This window comes from Cydia amplana, chromosome 19 (assembly GCF_948474715.1).
Source record: "Cydia amplana chromosome 19, ilCydAmpl1.1, whole genome shotgun sequence".
NCBI classification, from domain to species: domain Eukaryota; kingdom Metazoa; phylum Arthropoda; class Insecta; order Lepidoptera; family Tortricidae; genus Cydia; species Cydia amplana.
Genome location: NC_086087.1, coordinates 8,282,807 through 8,299,012, shown reverse-complemented (window position 1 = coordinate 8,299,012; position 16,206 = coordinate 8,282,807). Strand labels below are relative to the sequence as shown.

General features: G+C 35.9%; 1 protein-coding gene across 1 annotated transcript in view; it reads left to right on the top strand.

The window, feature by feature from the left end:
- Positions 1–548: 548 nt before the first annotated feature.
- The window catches only part of LOC134656859 (uncharacterized), a 57,436-nt gene continuing 41,778 nt past the window's right edge, over positions 549–16,206 (top strand). Inside the window, exon 1 of the mRNA XM_063512388.1 lies at positions 549–991. The gene's annotated coding sequence lies outside the window, so the exon portion shown is untranslated. The remainder of the gene's footprint in view (positions 992–16,206) is intronic.

Here is a 16,206-nt window from a genome sequence, read left to right as displayed (position 1 = left end):
AGTTGAAATCTAAACTACAACGTATCTAGTACATATCGTATCGTTCTCTAGTCTAGAACGGATCTTGTTTTCCGAATACCGCGGTATGACTAACGCTATACCTACTTTTGTACCCTACTATCAGGTGCTTACGACAGTTTAAGTTTAATTTGTAATCGCCGACTTTAATGTTTGGATTATAACTTCGTAGACCCATAAACTATAATCGCATACATTTCTCTATGGAGGTTCCTAATCCAATTAATATGACAACGTTACGTAAGGAAACATTTTAGTGAACTAACTTGATAGAAAGACTTCAACGAACGGTGAACATCCTACACTTTTTTCAGCGGGATTTAAATTTAAAATAGGTAAATAGATTAGGTTTTCGGTAGACTATTTGCTTACTTTTTGATTTTGACTGTTCAGTTGTCATTTTATTTTCTATCAGTAAATGTCATGCCGTTATAAAAATATAACATTATTTAATTAATACGTAGATTTTCTCATATACCTAAGCGCGAGTGAAATTTTATGACGCTTGAAAGAAATAATATACTTAGACTTACCGAATACTTTACGAAGCATTACAGAAGATCTTCAAAATTGGTGAAAGTGTCAACATGTTCCCGTCAAATATCCTTAATGTATCAATCGTTTTATAGGTCTTAATCCTCCGTGGTATACGTCCATCTTGAGCTCCGCATATCGCAAATCTTTCGCGATGCACCGTTCAGTTGACCATCGTCCGGCGCGCTTCGAACACGCTTCCATCCGCCCGCGAACAATTCAAAAAAAGAAAATCTTGTCTATGCCGCGCGAGTAGTGATGTGCCGTTTTTGTCTGTGAAGCTGCATTAAAAAAAATCGAAACTTTTTCGCCCAGTTTTGTTATTGGTTATAAAACTTAACGGTGTTTTATGGCTAGCTGCCGTATTCGGATGAAGGATACATTACTTTGTTAAAAGCGGATTTTTCATTGCATCGCTGCGCGCACACGGATTACCATGGTGAGTTTTATCATTAATAACTCCATATAGAGAGAAGTTAACTTGCATCGTTATTTACTGATGCGAAACGTTTTAAATAACGGTTCACTTGTGTTCGACTTTTTATTTTATTTCTGAGTAGAAACTATGGCGAATTTTTAATTTTAACAGGGTAGATATTTTACTCAATAACAAAACTTATAAACTATTATTAAAATTAAGTATAAACTAAATAAATTAAAACTAATAAAATAAATTGCCATCCAGCGGGGCAATGCGGCCAGCCTTCTGGGTACCCTACCGAGCGACCACGACCTAGGCCAAATTTTTTATTTATAAGGTTTTATTTTAAGTGTTTTTATTAGTTTATTTTCTGTGTCTGTGATTACGAATAAATATTAATAAAATAAATAAATAAAACTTGAGTAAGCATGATGAGATTTTTTTTTAAACATATTATAAAAGATGTTTAGTTATTAATTGGCCTGTTGAATAAGACGACTGTATAAATAAGTAATTAACTAGGCAATTATAGAAAAAAAGTACTTAGTGAGAAGATTTTTAAGCTGTTTTTAATTTTAGTTTGTACTCTTTATTTTAAGGCTTTTTATTATTTGTCATATACTTACTAAAAACAAAAGAAAAAAAAGGAAAAAAGGGAGAAGGCAACTGCTAAGTACCTGAGTGAAATATCGGGTAAAACGAATTAACCATACCCCACAGGAGTCATGAACCATACCTTTTATAGAGCTCGAGGTTGTTAACAGGTAGGTGATATATCCTTGGTCCAGCCGGAGTTAATTTGGTTACATTTTCTATAAGTTTGCAATATATCCTGAAACCATTCGGCGCCCGCAATGAAAAATTGCTTCGTCGTTTTTATAATACTGTATTAACTTAATATCTGCTGTGAACGCACTACGGTTTTTTCAATTAATCTTATGGAGCTAGGGAACAAATCAAATTATTTTTATGAAATATTTTGATTTGTGTTTTTTAAGTAGTCACACCACTATATAAATTATAAACTGAAATACTGTGGCCGTGGAAATTATACTGTGGCCGGGTGGTCTAGTGGCAAGCTGGTAAAAGGACGTTAGCTGCGTAAGCTGAAGACGCGGGTTCAATCCCAGCCTCGGCCACCGGTGGAATTGGTCACTTTTTCTTTTTAGTGTATGTTATTTATTTCTGTTTATAAACTTATGAAGAATAAAACCATACTTACATTATTTCTTCCGTCGAAGGTTCCCGGTTAATTATTCTTCATCACTTCCCAGAGGTTGTACAGTTACACCACCCAAATAAATATTTAGTAGTTTACCCTAATTTGATTAAAAATTTACATTTTGTCAACCATGATTAATACTTGGAACATATTAGTGCAGTTTTGGTTTAAGAGCGAAGTTCCACGTTTCGGCGCAATCGTACCTACTTTTCATAACCTCTAAAATTGTAACAACTGTTATAAAGCAGAGGTCAAAATATATACGTATTAAGTTTCCTGAACAGGCAGCCTTAACATTAAACAGTAGCGCACAGACAATGTGACGAGTTAGAAACAGCACACGTTTGTGTCGCACACAGCAAATTGAAATATGACTGAAACGCCATTTAAGCATTGAAAACCTGTAGTTGACATTGGTTAATATCAACAACAGTCTCTAGATGATATTGATTAATTAATTATTAACAAGTACCTCATCTTGTATCGCAACTAGACTGCACCAATAGTTACGAGCGATAGATACACGGACGAATGATAACAAAATTAAATCAAATTCATTAACACGTTATTCACATTCATCTGTATGGTCGAATAGATTAATTGGTTATGTTATGGAAAAACCTTTCGTAAGTCAGGACTACATCATCCACCTTTCACGTCAAGTTTTCTTATAACTAAACCGGAGCAAAAAACATCTTCGCCAGTAACGAACGTTTTGCTTATGCAACTGATATGCAAGCAGTTACGCACAACCTGCATATGTCTCTGTCTGAGGCGATCTGTACTCACGATTTCCTTTTTTGTACAAAAAAATGAGACAGTTTATGTTAGTAGATGTCTCTAGGTAATGCCACATACTCAAAACAAGTGAAGAAACCCCCGGAAAAAGTACGATAATGAATATAAAAGTTATGTTCCGGTGTGCCATATCATTAAATATAGGTTCTTTAATAAAATAATAGAGATAGAGATAGAACATTATTAGCTATCGGAAAATGAAAAAATCAAATGTCCCTATACTTTTTGAGACATATATGATGCTAACGATTCTAAAAAACAACATAAAAAATAAGTACCTAAGTATAAAAAACATAACAGCTTTAAATAAAAACGTTTAAATGCATTTGAAAGCTGCAGCGTCAAAAATGATGAGGTTTAATACTTTTAATCAATTCTATTCATAGTTCGTAATAAACAAGTTAATCATAATAACTGTGAACATAGCGTTCTATTTATCACTGTAAGTTTTGAAAATTTGTATAGCGAGTTGATTTTCATTCTTAGAACAGGCAGACATGCGAAACAAAAAAACGTCGTTAGGTTCTAGACTGTATGTCACTGTTGAATTTGAAAGATAGCACTAGAAGTGATGGATTGGACTATCAATGAACGGCACCAATTATCCGAAACGAGTGGTAGCCAAAGGTCACTCATCATTCCTCATGCAGTCATTAATCATCGTTGTGCATTATCACTGCGTCTAATTTTTACGCGTAAGATGAGTCCCAATATCTGTTTTCATTCATTATGAGTGACTGCAAGCAATCTCTAGTTTCTAAGTCAGCGGTTCTCAATCTTTTTTTTTGACGGAACCCTTTTGGAAAGCGAATTACTTGATGGAACCCTACAATAAAACAATAGTTTTTAGAAGTGTATTTTTTTATTAATAAGTAAGCATAATAATTATGCTTATTTTATTATTCTACATTATTCTAAATTCTTGCGGAACCCCTGCAGGGGTGTCGCGGAACTCTAGGGTTCCGCGGAACACACTTTGAGAATGGCTGTTCTAAGTGATTAATAAAGCCATGACTAGGACTTGTACCTACACAATAACTATTAAGTAGTTTGCGGGGCGTTTAGCTGCATGTCGGTTCCAGAGCCTTAAGTTGACAGGGTTAAAATTAAGAAATTCTTATTATTAAGTAAGGATCTTCATACGTGTAGGTTTTCCCGCTGTAATCATATGGCGGTTATTTATAATAATTAATAATAAAAATAACCTAACCTAAGATCAAAAATAAATAAAGTGAATAATGATATAACACATAATTATCTTGCCCCGGATAGCAGAGAACTCAAAGCTCAATCAACGCGTCACTGTCAGTAAAAATGTAAAATTGTAGGATGCTATATGAATAAGATCGCATTAGTGTATGTATACTGCGTGACTTCATAACAATATGTCACCTTAATTTACGTTTTACGTAATATGTACCTATTTGATTACTAAAATAGTAATAGATAACTTATTATTTATAAGTTATTTGTATTTTTATGATATTATTATTCCTCATATACCTATTTATAATCTTAATCTTCATGTACAAATAATACCGCAAAAACATTAATAAATATTTTTTCCTGGACAGTATTTTCATATTATTAGGTGCACCCCACAATCCACATGGGCTGAAATTATTAGAAATTAAGCATGTGAAAACAGTATGGTATTTTTTTGGGTTCCGTAGCCCAATGGCAAAAAACGGAACCCTTATGGATTCGTCATGTCTGTCTGTCTGTCTCTCTGTCCGTCTGTCTGTCCGTCCGTATGTCACAACCACTTTTTCCGAAACTATAAGAATATACTGTTGAAACTTGGTAAGTAGATGTATTCTGTGAACCGCATTAAGATTTGCACACAAAAATAGAAAAAATTGGGGTTCTCCATACTTAAAACTGAAACTTAAAAAAAAAAATTCATCAAACCCATACGTGTGGGGTATCTATACTTGGATAGGTCTTCAAAAATGATATTGAGGTTTCTAATATCATTTTTTTCTAAACTGAATAGTTTGCGCGAGAGACACTTCCCAAGTGGTAAAATGTCCCGGTGTGTGTCCCCCCCCCCCCCCCTGTAACTTCTAAAATAAGAGAATGATAAAACGAAATAAAATATATGATGTACATTACCATGCAATCTTCCACCGAAAATTGGTTTGAACGAGATCTAGTGAGTAGTTTTTTTAATACGTCATAAATTACGGAACCCTTCATGGGCGAGTCTGACTCGCACTTGGCCGCTTTTTTCTCGATAATAATCTGATCATATTTCTACCAATGGATAATAGAAACATCAATGTCAAATTAAAAAGGCAAATGTTGATTAAATATCTAGTTATCTACCTGCTTTTATTTAACAAATGACTTTCATTAATCAAGTTAATGCTTAATCTAAAGAGTGTCCAGTTTAGATATGTTACAAATGACGGCGTCAAGTGCTATAATGTTACATCAGAGATATGTATAAGATACAACCAGTCGATCTCCGCACGTTTACAAAGTCGCATTAGTCATTATTATAGTAGAAAGTTTCAGATCTAGGTCTATGCTTTTATGTCACTTTGGATCCGTTTAAAACCATAACGTCATGTAGTAGGGTCTGTGAGAGTGAAATATTATACCTTTATAAGGCTCACCGTCTTATCCGTACTGTCCGTAGTACTAACTACTTCAGTGTAATTAAATGATTTGATTTTGTTGCGTTCGATTTCAAAACAAAAGACATTAAATCATGTTTTTTTGCATGGTGGGCCGTGTGTGGTGGGCTATGATGACACTACTTTCATAGTGGAGATGCGTCTTGAACACTGTTAAATGAAACGCTGCCTTCTAATGTGTCGCCAATAAGAACACCAATCAAGTTTTGTGTGGATTATCTATATTAAATATTTGTCCTTGTTCTAATGTAACATTTTAATCAATGATGTTTAGACATACACCTGTTCAATTATAGTTAACAGATTTATTAATTTTATCTTTAATATTTCTAGACAAGATATTAATTTTATTATCTCAACACTAGATTGCTCTACAGATGACAGATTTGGGAATTAACATTACAAAGAATTAGCTTTCCTTTTAAGTATTCGAATATGTATCTGACTGTCAAATTTGACATCCACTTTTCCGTTATTGGACTTTTTTAAACTGAAAGAAAAGGGGTTAGATTCGAATTACCTATGTACCGACACTTATTACAGAATGGAGCTAAAATCTTGTAAAAATGTTTAAATGAGGTGCTCATAAAAACAATGATTACATAATGGTTTAAACTAAATTAAATGATGCCACTCTCGTTTTCTATCAAAGCTTTGTTTTTTATAACCTTGTCTTCATGAATTATTGAAATGAAGTGAAAGTATTAACGCGCCACGTTTCGGGCTTACTTAACTAACGCCGCCGTGTGTAGACACTGCTTTAGCGAATAAGCGAGTCGACTCGTGCGGACCAGAGGGGCAACCGGGAAAACCGAAATCCGCAATTTGCTGGGATCTTTCTCTTTTACGCAAATGAAGGCGTAATAAGAGTGACAGAGAAAAATGCCCGCAATTTGCGAACTTCGATTTTCGCGGTTATAGCCCAGTGTAATGGGCTCCGCAGACTTCACCGATCTCGCATCTATTGAATTGGTTGCACCTAGGGTTTGCAATCCGGATTCAAATGTATGAAATTATCCGGATCTGATTCCGCGGACATTCCCATACATTTCGGATCCGTCGTGTAAACCCTAGTTGCACCTCAGTAAGCGGTTGGAATAACACTTCTTTTAGAGGTGGCCTGCCGTACCGGTGTGGCATTCGGTAATGATATCCACAAAATTAATTAAGTTTTCTATTAATCGTCTGCGGTTATGGTATTTAAATTTATTATCAGATTCTGACTGATAACGTGTTAATTATAGGGAGTTTAATATTTAGGGAACTTTCTATTTTTTTTTTAAGAAGTTAAAAGCGATACAAAACAAATATACTGATGCGTCTCTGTGACCTGCGAATCCCCATGGCTCTGCCATTAAAAAAAAACTACTAAACTATTGTGTATTTTTTTCAAAATTTTAGACCCAGTAGTTTCGGAGATAAGGGGGGGATGGTCATTTTTTGCCTTTTTTCTTGAATAGCTGCTAAACTATTCATCCTAAAATTATAAAAAAAATATATATGACATTCTTACAATAAGCTATTTCATTTGATATGTAACACGTTATAGTTTGAAAAACTTTATTTTTTAATTTTCTCATTTACCCCCCAAAAATGGCCTCCATATTTAAAATTCATTTATTTACGTTACACATCCATCTTTGGGTCACAAACTTACATAATATGTGTGCCAAATTTCAACTTAATTGGTACAGTAGTTTCGGAGAAAATAGGCTGTGACAGACGCACGAGTGATCCTATTTGGGTTCCGTTTTTTTCCTTTTGAGGTACGGAACCCTAAAAAACAAAAAGTGAATCGACATGAACTAGTTACACATACCTAATGATCGAACCTGCTCACAACATTTCATCGGTTAAGATTCCTCCTCTGTGACAACATTTTTGCCCAAACTGAAACGGAGACGCTTGCAACAATACTGTACGTTGTACGTTACCTACTTCTACAGTTGAAGAAAGTCTACATACACTTAATTATACGTGATCTATTGGGACATAATCTGTGCTAGAAATGCACTTTACTTACTATGTACTAAGTAAACATAATTAGTTCGAAGAATCCAAGCTACGTACAATACCCGCTTGGTCGCGTGATCGTCATTCCGCATAAACGCCTTCGTGTCTGTCTCATTCCAGCATTGCATATGATTCGTAGATTCTTGACGAAGATTTAACCAAATCAAATCTGATAACAAATATCGCTATTAAAATGTACCTAAGGTTTTTATACTTACTTGAAAATGTGAGGAAATTCTAAATATCTCCCATCATATTACAGTGTATTTTCGTCATCTTTGTTATTACCCGACATTGTATAGTAGGCACTCGGAATTTTATTAAATAAAGCAATACCTACAGGTTACAAAACCTTTCATCATTACCTATATTACATGTCATGTTGAAAAACATTGGGCATACACTCCTGCCAGGTGGCCTTAAGCATACATTTGGGACACTTGAGCCTTGCGGAGAGGGAACAGCGGACGCAGCAGGCGACCGCGCAAACAACTGTGTTGAGTTAACATTTGCGGAAGCAGTCTTGCTCACTTCGAAATGTAGGAGCGTGTGGTGACGCTTCAGACATACGTTGCAAGTGTGACACTATTCCATTTACTTAAACTGTAAACAAGTTAAATCTAAATAAGCACGAATGTTAAACTATAGGTACCTCAAAAATTATATAGCTAAAGGCAGTTCCATAATTGAAGGCTCAGCAAGATCAGACCGTAATCAGAGTTTAGGTTCAATGAACTATCTCAAAATTGACGTCTAAATGAATCAATGTCAATTGTAAATTGTACATCACCAATTTAGTCTCACTTTTCAATAACACACGTTTGTGAATCGCGCCCTAGTTAGAGACGAAAGAAGCCATACTTTCAGAGTGTATGACTTGCCGATTGTCGCCGGCGAAAACGAAATGGTTTCTACATGAACGGACATATACATATAATGTAAATAATTTATGATAATGAAGTAGAGGCTTTTTGAGAATCTCTCCTTCTTAAACCGACTTCATTCGTTAATATAATTTCGGGTTACTAAATGGAATGACGGTTTTTAAATGAGGAGACGGTGAAATTATTTAAGCTAGGTACTTATATTCATTTCAGGTATTATATTAATCCTCTTTGGAGACATACTAAATTGCATAATATTTTGGTTAGTTGCGAAATATCCGATTTAAATTAGCGCTAAAGTATTATCATGTCGAATCAAGGTGACAGTCCATTTCCAACCGCAGCTGCACTACTGTTCATTTTACTATGGAAATGGACAGTAACAGCGACGCGTTCAGTACCAGTAGTGCAGCTGCAGTCAGAAAGGGAATGTTACCCTTAATGCTGCACCTTGGTGCAGACGCTTAGCTGTCATTTTCGTGCTTTGGCTTGCTAAAACGCCAAACGCTCGTTCTGATAAAAGCCCATCGTCACCAACCACGGCACGGCACGGACTCCAAACCGATACCAAACACCTAATTTACGTGCCTGCGTTTGCGTTCGCCACCGTCATGTAAATATATGCACCAACAAGTCTTGCAACTTATCCGAAGTTGAACATACTTTTGTAGAATGACTTGTTACATTTGATACTTAGGTCGCCTCCGCACTATACATACTCGTACAGGTCAACAGTTACCAAGAATTAAATCTCTTCATGGAGTTATTTTTATTCGCCTGCCAGTGCCGTGAAAGTTAATCTTTGGAGTCGAGCGAAGTAATTAAATTAACATTAAAAGCAATTCTGCTCTTTTAATATGGAATTAAGACGGAGTAAATATAGCAGTGAGGTAACTGTAACGGAACTATTTGTAGTTTATAGTGTGTTATGTTATGGCTTATGGCAGTGTCAACATACCCCTCAATAAGTACGTAAGTTTATTTCTGTGCAGATACAGAGTGTGGGGCTATTTGAACCTTTGGGACTTTTTGGAATTAGTTAAGCATGAGAAGGTATAGGAAGGTATAGTAGAAAGTAGGAAGGAAGTATTAAATAAAAAGTAATTGCTTTACATTGGTTTACAAATATAAACGTAGGTAAGTAATACATATTTTAGTTGCCAATAGCCTCAATAAACATTAATATAATAATATTACGAAAAATAGAAATATGGTTTATAAAACGTAACCTAACCTCTTGATGAATAGACTTTTTTATTATTAGGTAAGGTAAAGGGCCCCAAGTTCGTGTTAGTACGTTATTTCGTTAGTTTTGTTTCTGGCGCAATAAACATTAATATAATAATATTACGAAAAATAGAAATATGGTTTATAAAACGTAACCTAACCTCTTGATGAATAGACTTTTTTATTATTAGGTAAGGTAAAGGGCCCCAAGTTCGTGTTAGTACGTTATTTCGTTAGTTTTGTTTCTGGCGCAAATAATAAGGAATTCAAGTATTGTTTATTTAAATTATACATATGAAAAAAATCTGTATTATTTAATCTCTTCAATAAAATAATAACCAATATTTTAGTGATTAAACTGAGAGTAATACGACGGTCGAAACTGTCAGACGGCCGCGAACAGCTGTGTTGTATGCGTGCACTTTTTTTAGGCGTAAGGTGCGCGCTCTCACTTGTTAAGCTTATAGGAAGGAAAAGCTAAACCCATTCGAATAAAAGTTTTTGGGAGTGTTTCTGTGGGTTCCTTAGTAATTGAATTGATAAGAAAAAATATTGAATATATGCATAGAAATACCTTAAAATTGCAATAAATCAACTCACGAAATAGCGGTCATTTTATTTTTCGTGTGTCTCCTATTTCGTGCCACTAACGAATCAAGGATTTTCTAGATACATTTTGAGTGCTTATTTTTAAATAGAACAACGAAGATAATTAAAAAAATAAATTAGAAAACAATTAATGTATTTCATGAAGTTTCGTATGAGCGAAATTCGGTATATGTTTTTTTCACTAGAATTCTCATAAAACGAGTTTGAATGTGACCCGAGTTTAAATTTTTAAGGTATATTCCACGTATATTCTCATATTAACTACTAGCACAATTTTATTTATAATTCAATTTATTTGATTTATTTTTGTGTATGTTTATATAACTGCGGGCTTAGCACGGGCGTATCATATTGCACGTGGTATGATACGTTGTCTTCTAACGTTATTGGTAAATTTGTCATATCGCTGAGCATGGCCCCGAGCTACGATAAGCCTACCACGTCGATATTGAATAAAGTTATCGACTATCATACGATAGTGACCACGACTGTCTATGCGTAGAGCTTATGAAAAATCTATTCAATGGCTGCCCTTATTCATATGTCGGACGTGTGTCGGACATAGTTTGAACATGAATAGTCAATTTTATTACTACACTTCCAAATTGAAAAGTGTTTAAATGAGTGACAGCTTTATACAAATTGACCTACATTATAACATGCACGGATAATCGTGTTTGACAATTGAGTCAATTGACAATAATTTGACATTGACAAGCATCGCGTACGCGCGTGATCAGTGAAAATATCAGAATACAAACCAAGTTGAAGAAAAATACTGATTTACTGTGAAATCTAAAGAAAATGCCACGCATAATGTAAGTTTCTCTAAAAACCAATAATTTATTTACAGAAAAAGTTATAATTCGTTTGATCATAACTGATTTTGTCATGAATATGTTTTTCAGTCGATTCTTTGACGCAGAAGAAAATGCTAGCAAAATATATAACTCAGCATCCCCTGTTCGCCTACAGGGAGTACAGGGAGGACCATGAGCCTCTCGGAAGCCAGAGATAAGTGCAGTGCTGCATACAAGTTCTATGAGAGCACGATCCGTACAGATCAGTGGCATCAGTGGCAGCAGGCATGGAAGTCGGTAAGTACTATGCTAATAATTAATACAGATCAACCTCATCTCAAACTAAGCAAAGTTTGTAGTATGGACACAAGAAACATCCATAACTTAGCATTACTTAAAACATTCAGTGCCAGCGCGAGCTACGCGCTACGAGTGTAGCCGATAACACGGGAAAAACCGTATGTAGCAAAAAGCGCCTACGAACAGTGAACTCCCCTAGTGAGTCGCTGGCAGTTAATGTGTTAATGTTTGTTGTTTATCTTGTTGATATTAGCCCAAATCCAGTTTCTAACTACCGTTGCAGGTAGGGTCATCAAATCATCACTGAATACAATTTAGCTGTTAAATGTGTCAATTATCTATAAATTCTATTTTTATTGTCAGACTTGTCGTTAATTGAGCTGCAAAGTTAGAAAAATCAATGTGGCAGCAACCCAGGCTCCGCTAGCAGTGAGCGGTAACTCAACCAATTACCGGGAGAACTGGCTTGTCTAAAATGGATCCAGAAGAATCAAGGATTGGAGATGTAAGTACACCTTTCTTAAACTAAAATCATGAAGAGTTTATTGTGCCATTTAAAACTATTGACACTGATCTTCTACTATGACTATGTTCTACTAAGTGACAAAAGTTTGTTAAAAACTGTTCTATGACTACTATAATTGCATGAAGTTGTCATGGCAACAATGGATGTTGTAAAAGTTGATCCAACTGTAGATTAATTACCTAACTAGAAAGTTCTAGTTTGTTATACTTGTTTTTGGTAAACTAGAGTTAACAACATTGAAAGATACACTACTAAACTACCAATTGACATTTTTTTCACACTGCAGAAAAAGGTCATAATGATTGTAACAACAATTAAAAACTTTGGAACCCGTAGACCTCACTTTCAAAATTGTTTTTTTACCCTGTCTGAATATTGTAGAAGCTGGTTTTGTATGTAAGAATTCAAGTGTATTGACAAAAGAAAAACACCACCACACTTTGTGCCATGAATCTAAGACATAAGGATAAAATATTATTAATATTTAATTTTTATGTACAGTCTAACTGCACAGGTAAAAAGGCATTCGACTGCAGTTTCCAAACCGGCTTTACCTGTGCAGTTGAACTGTACAGTGTACATGCTAAACTGCGCAGGCATAGCCTAGTGTGTATTGCCAGCAGTTTAATTGAAAGATTTAAGTAGGTACTCTTATTTTAAATGTTTTCATTTGCAATACCCTAAGTGGTTTGATTGTATACGTGACAATGGGAAGAATTATGATTTTAGCAGCCTATGTATGTAGGTATGTATGTATGTGTGTGGGTATGTTTGTGTCGTGTATTACCCTAGCATAAAAGCTTAACTACTGAGACAAATATTGTTGAATAAGATGTTCATTGGTATGTTTTTATGCCGCAGGTGGCATAGACTACACTTTAATACATAATAGGTACTCTTTAATAAAATAATAATAACAAAAATGCTTTAAATAACGGATTAATAGTTACTGGAACAAAATTTAATTTATTTTCAGTCGAAACGAAATCGGACCAATGAAACTATAAAATCCCCCTGACTTAAAAACGACAGCTTTCTAAAAATGACATTAATTTCTTATAATTTGCAAATGAACCTCTGTACTAGCCTGCGCCACTATAGAATCATGACCTCATCTAATCTATTTGTTTCTGTTTCAGTCATAACATATTGGAGGACACTCAAGTTATCGAGGACACGATAGAAATTAACTAAAATCTGCAGCCTCAATTATTTAATGACTTATTTAGAAAAGGGATAGTCATAATATTTAGCTATAAAACGAGAGAGTGCGCCAAAAAAAAGTTCTGACTTTCTGCCTGGAACACACTTCTCAGCAGGCACGTCCATGCATTTCGAAGTCAATAGTAAAAGTGTTTATTTGTTAAGCATATGTAGGTGAAACTATTACAGTGGTATTTAAAAGGTTTTTTCTAACAAACCTTTAAGTTGCAATGTATGTATCAAGTACATATTACAAGATAAATTAGACCCCACGTCTCTTTATTCGATTGAGCTAAAACTTAATATACATTATTTAAGTTGGGTGATAACTGATAACGCAATATTATGGTACCACCGAATATCTGATGATGGACGCAGGATGTGGGCAAAGAAACTCTTTGATATATATAAAGCAACCTAATTTGTGTTTGGGTTTCTTAGAAATTGTTTTTATGAGTAGGTATTAATTGCCTGTTAAGGCCCCAGTACACAATGCGCCATTCTGGGGGACGCATTTATGCGTTAGAGGGAGCAAGTGATATTGCTATCTCATTCTACCGCATGGCTGCGTCCCTTGGTTTGGCCGGCGATGGCCCATTGTGTACAGGGGCCTTTATAGTCGGCAATAAAAACTTTTATCAAAAATATCATTTTTATTTGACAAGATATGTACTTACCACCTTATTCATAAAACTTTACGGACCTGATTTAGTTAAATAATTTTTTATCCCTTTCTTTCAAATACATAAGGGAGCCGGTCTACCTAGCTTTATTTGACGTTCATAAGCGCATTGTAATTATGCCTACTTGAATAAACTATCTTTTATCTTATCTTTATCTAAGTCAAAATGACAGATAAAGACAAACGATTCATAGCTAATTCAGGGCAGTAACACTTTTATGAATAATGCCACTAGGCTAAGCGTATTATGAGACGCAGGCGACGCAGTTCATGCAGCGCAGCACAGAGCAGATTTTGTAAAGTATGGAACGTCCTTACTCTGGAGTGTGCGTACCTAAAGGACGTTCTATACTTTACAAAAATCGCTCTGTGCTGCGCTGCGTGACCTACGTCGCCTGCGTCTCAGCATACGCTTAAGTTTCCGTCACACAGGCGCGTTTCCCGGGCGGGGCGTGAGCGTTTTATATGTAAAAGCGGCGCGCCCCGCTAACACCCCGCCCGGAAAACGCGCCTGTGTGACGAAGCCTTTAGCCTTACGGCTTGGCCATGACATTGCTCGACTGGCTTCGGCTAAGGCGACAACCATAGGTTGTAGCGAGACACAGCGATCGGACCTTTCGTTCCCATCTAGCCTTCCCTGCCTTAGCCGGAGCCAGTCGCGCAATGTGGCCAACGCGTTAGTATTTTTATAGTTTACCCCGCGACATCATTAGTAGTTTGTTTCAGTTCTTATAAATTGAAATATATGTCATACACTAAAGATAAAGTGATCAAGTCCACCGGTGGCCAAGGCTGGAAACGAGGCAGGGTACGCGGCTAACGTCCCAAATTCTCTTATGTAAGTACATATATATGTTTTGACGACCGGTCTGGTCTAATGGGTAGTCACCCTGCCTGTGAAGCCGCGGTCCTGGTTCGAATCCCGGTAAGGGCATTAATTTGTGTGATGAGCACAGATATTTGTTCCCGAGTCATGGATGTTTTCTATGTATTTAAGTATTTGTATATTATATATATTAGTCTAAGAGCTAGCCACGGAAATAGGTACTTATGCAATTTATAGAGCAACGAAATCCCTCTAGTTAGTGGGCCATACTATCATTATTAATTAATCCAGCATGGCAGCAGTTCAGCGGTGGGTGTGTGAGTGGATGGGCAACAAAGGGGTTGTAAAATGATATCATAGCTAATTATATATTTAATTCAAATATAACAATGCCAGGCGTTTTATTTGGGGGAATAGTAGTGTCAGGTGATGAAAGTACACAAACCACTTGAGCGCCTGCAGGAAGACCATGAGCAAATTCCACCTGACTCACAATTGCTTCACGCATAGTTGTATATGTCTTCTACTTTTTCTTAACACATACCTAGGCGTAATCGAACAGAGTAGTACTATTATTTATTCTGTGACAGAGTACAAAAAGTACGATTGCGAAAAGTACGAGTGGATTATATACGTAAAGCAAAAACGCCTGGCATTGTTATATTTGAATTAAATACATAATTAGCTATAATATCACACCAAACACAGAGCTCTATAAATTGCACACCTTCAATTGATTTTACAACTCCGTTGTTGCCCAACCACTCTCACACCCACCGCTGAACTGCTGCCAGGCGACCGGATTAATTAATAATGATAGTATGGCACACTAACTAGAGGGATTACGTTGCTCTATAAATTGCATAAGTACCTATTTCCGTGGCTAACTCTCCGGTTATATCGTTGTCTGAGTACTCTGAGTGTGTCTGAGACCAAAACACTTTTTCCCTTTTCAGGTCATTACTATGTATACCTATACATTACGGCCCTCGCTCCGAGCCGTTCCTGGTGCAAAAGCTGCCCATAGTAATCCAGCGTTGAAAAGTTGCTAGCATCATGGGCACTTTCGCACCGGGGACGACAATTAATGATTTGTTTGTATACCAAAATTTAATGTGAAAATAAACTTGGTTTATCTTTTTGGCAATAGTTGTGTTATTTACCCATTTATAATATTCTCTCCAGCAGCACAGAGCCGATATTGTTAAGAGCCCATCAACGTGCACACTAGCGCCACTGCTAAATAATCGTGATTATTTCAAATTAACGTCAGGTATTTAAAAAAGGGGGCCGCTACGTACTGTATTTTGTATTTGGGGCATTATCTATGAAAAGGGACCTTATTGTCGATGGCGCTTACATCGCGCGGCATTATATTTATATCGGAGCATCTTTAATAATGACGTAAGCGCCATCGACAATAAGGTCCCTTTTCATAGATTCCGTCACATTTAAGTACCTCTTGAATACATCAAACTAGTTTTTATGTTGCTGGATTCTT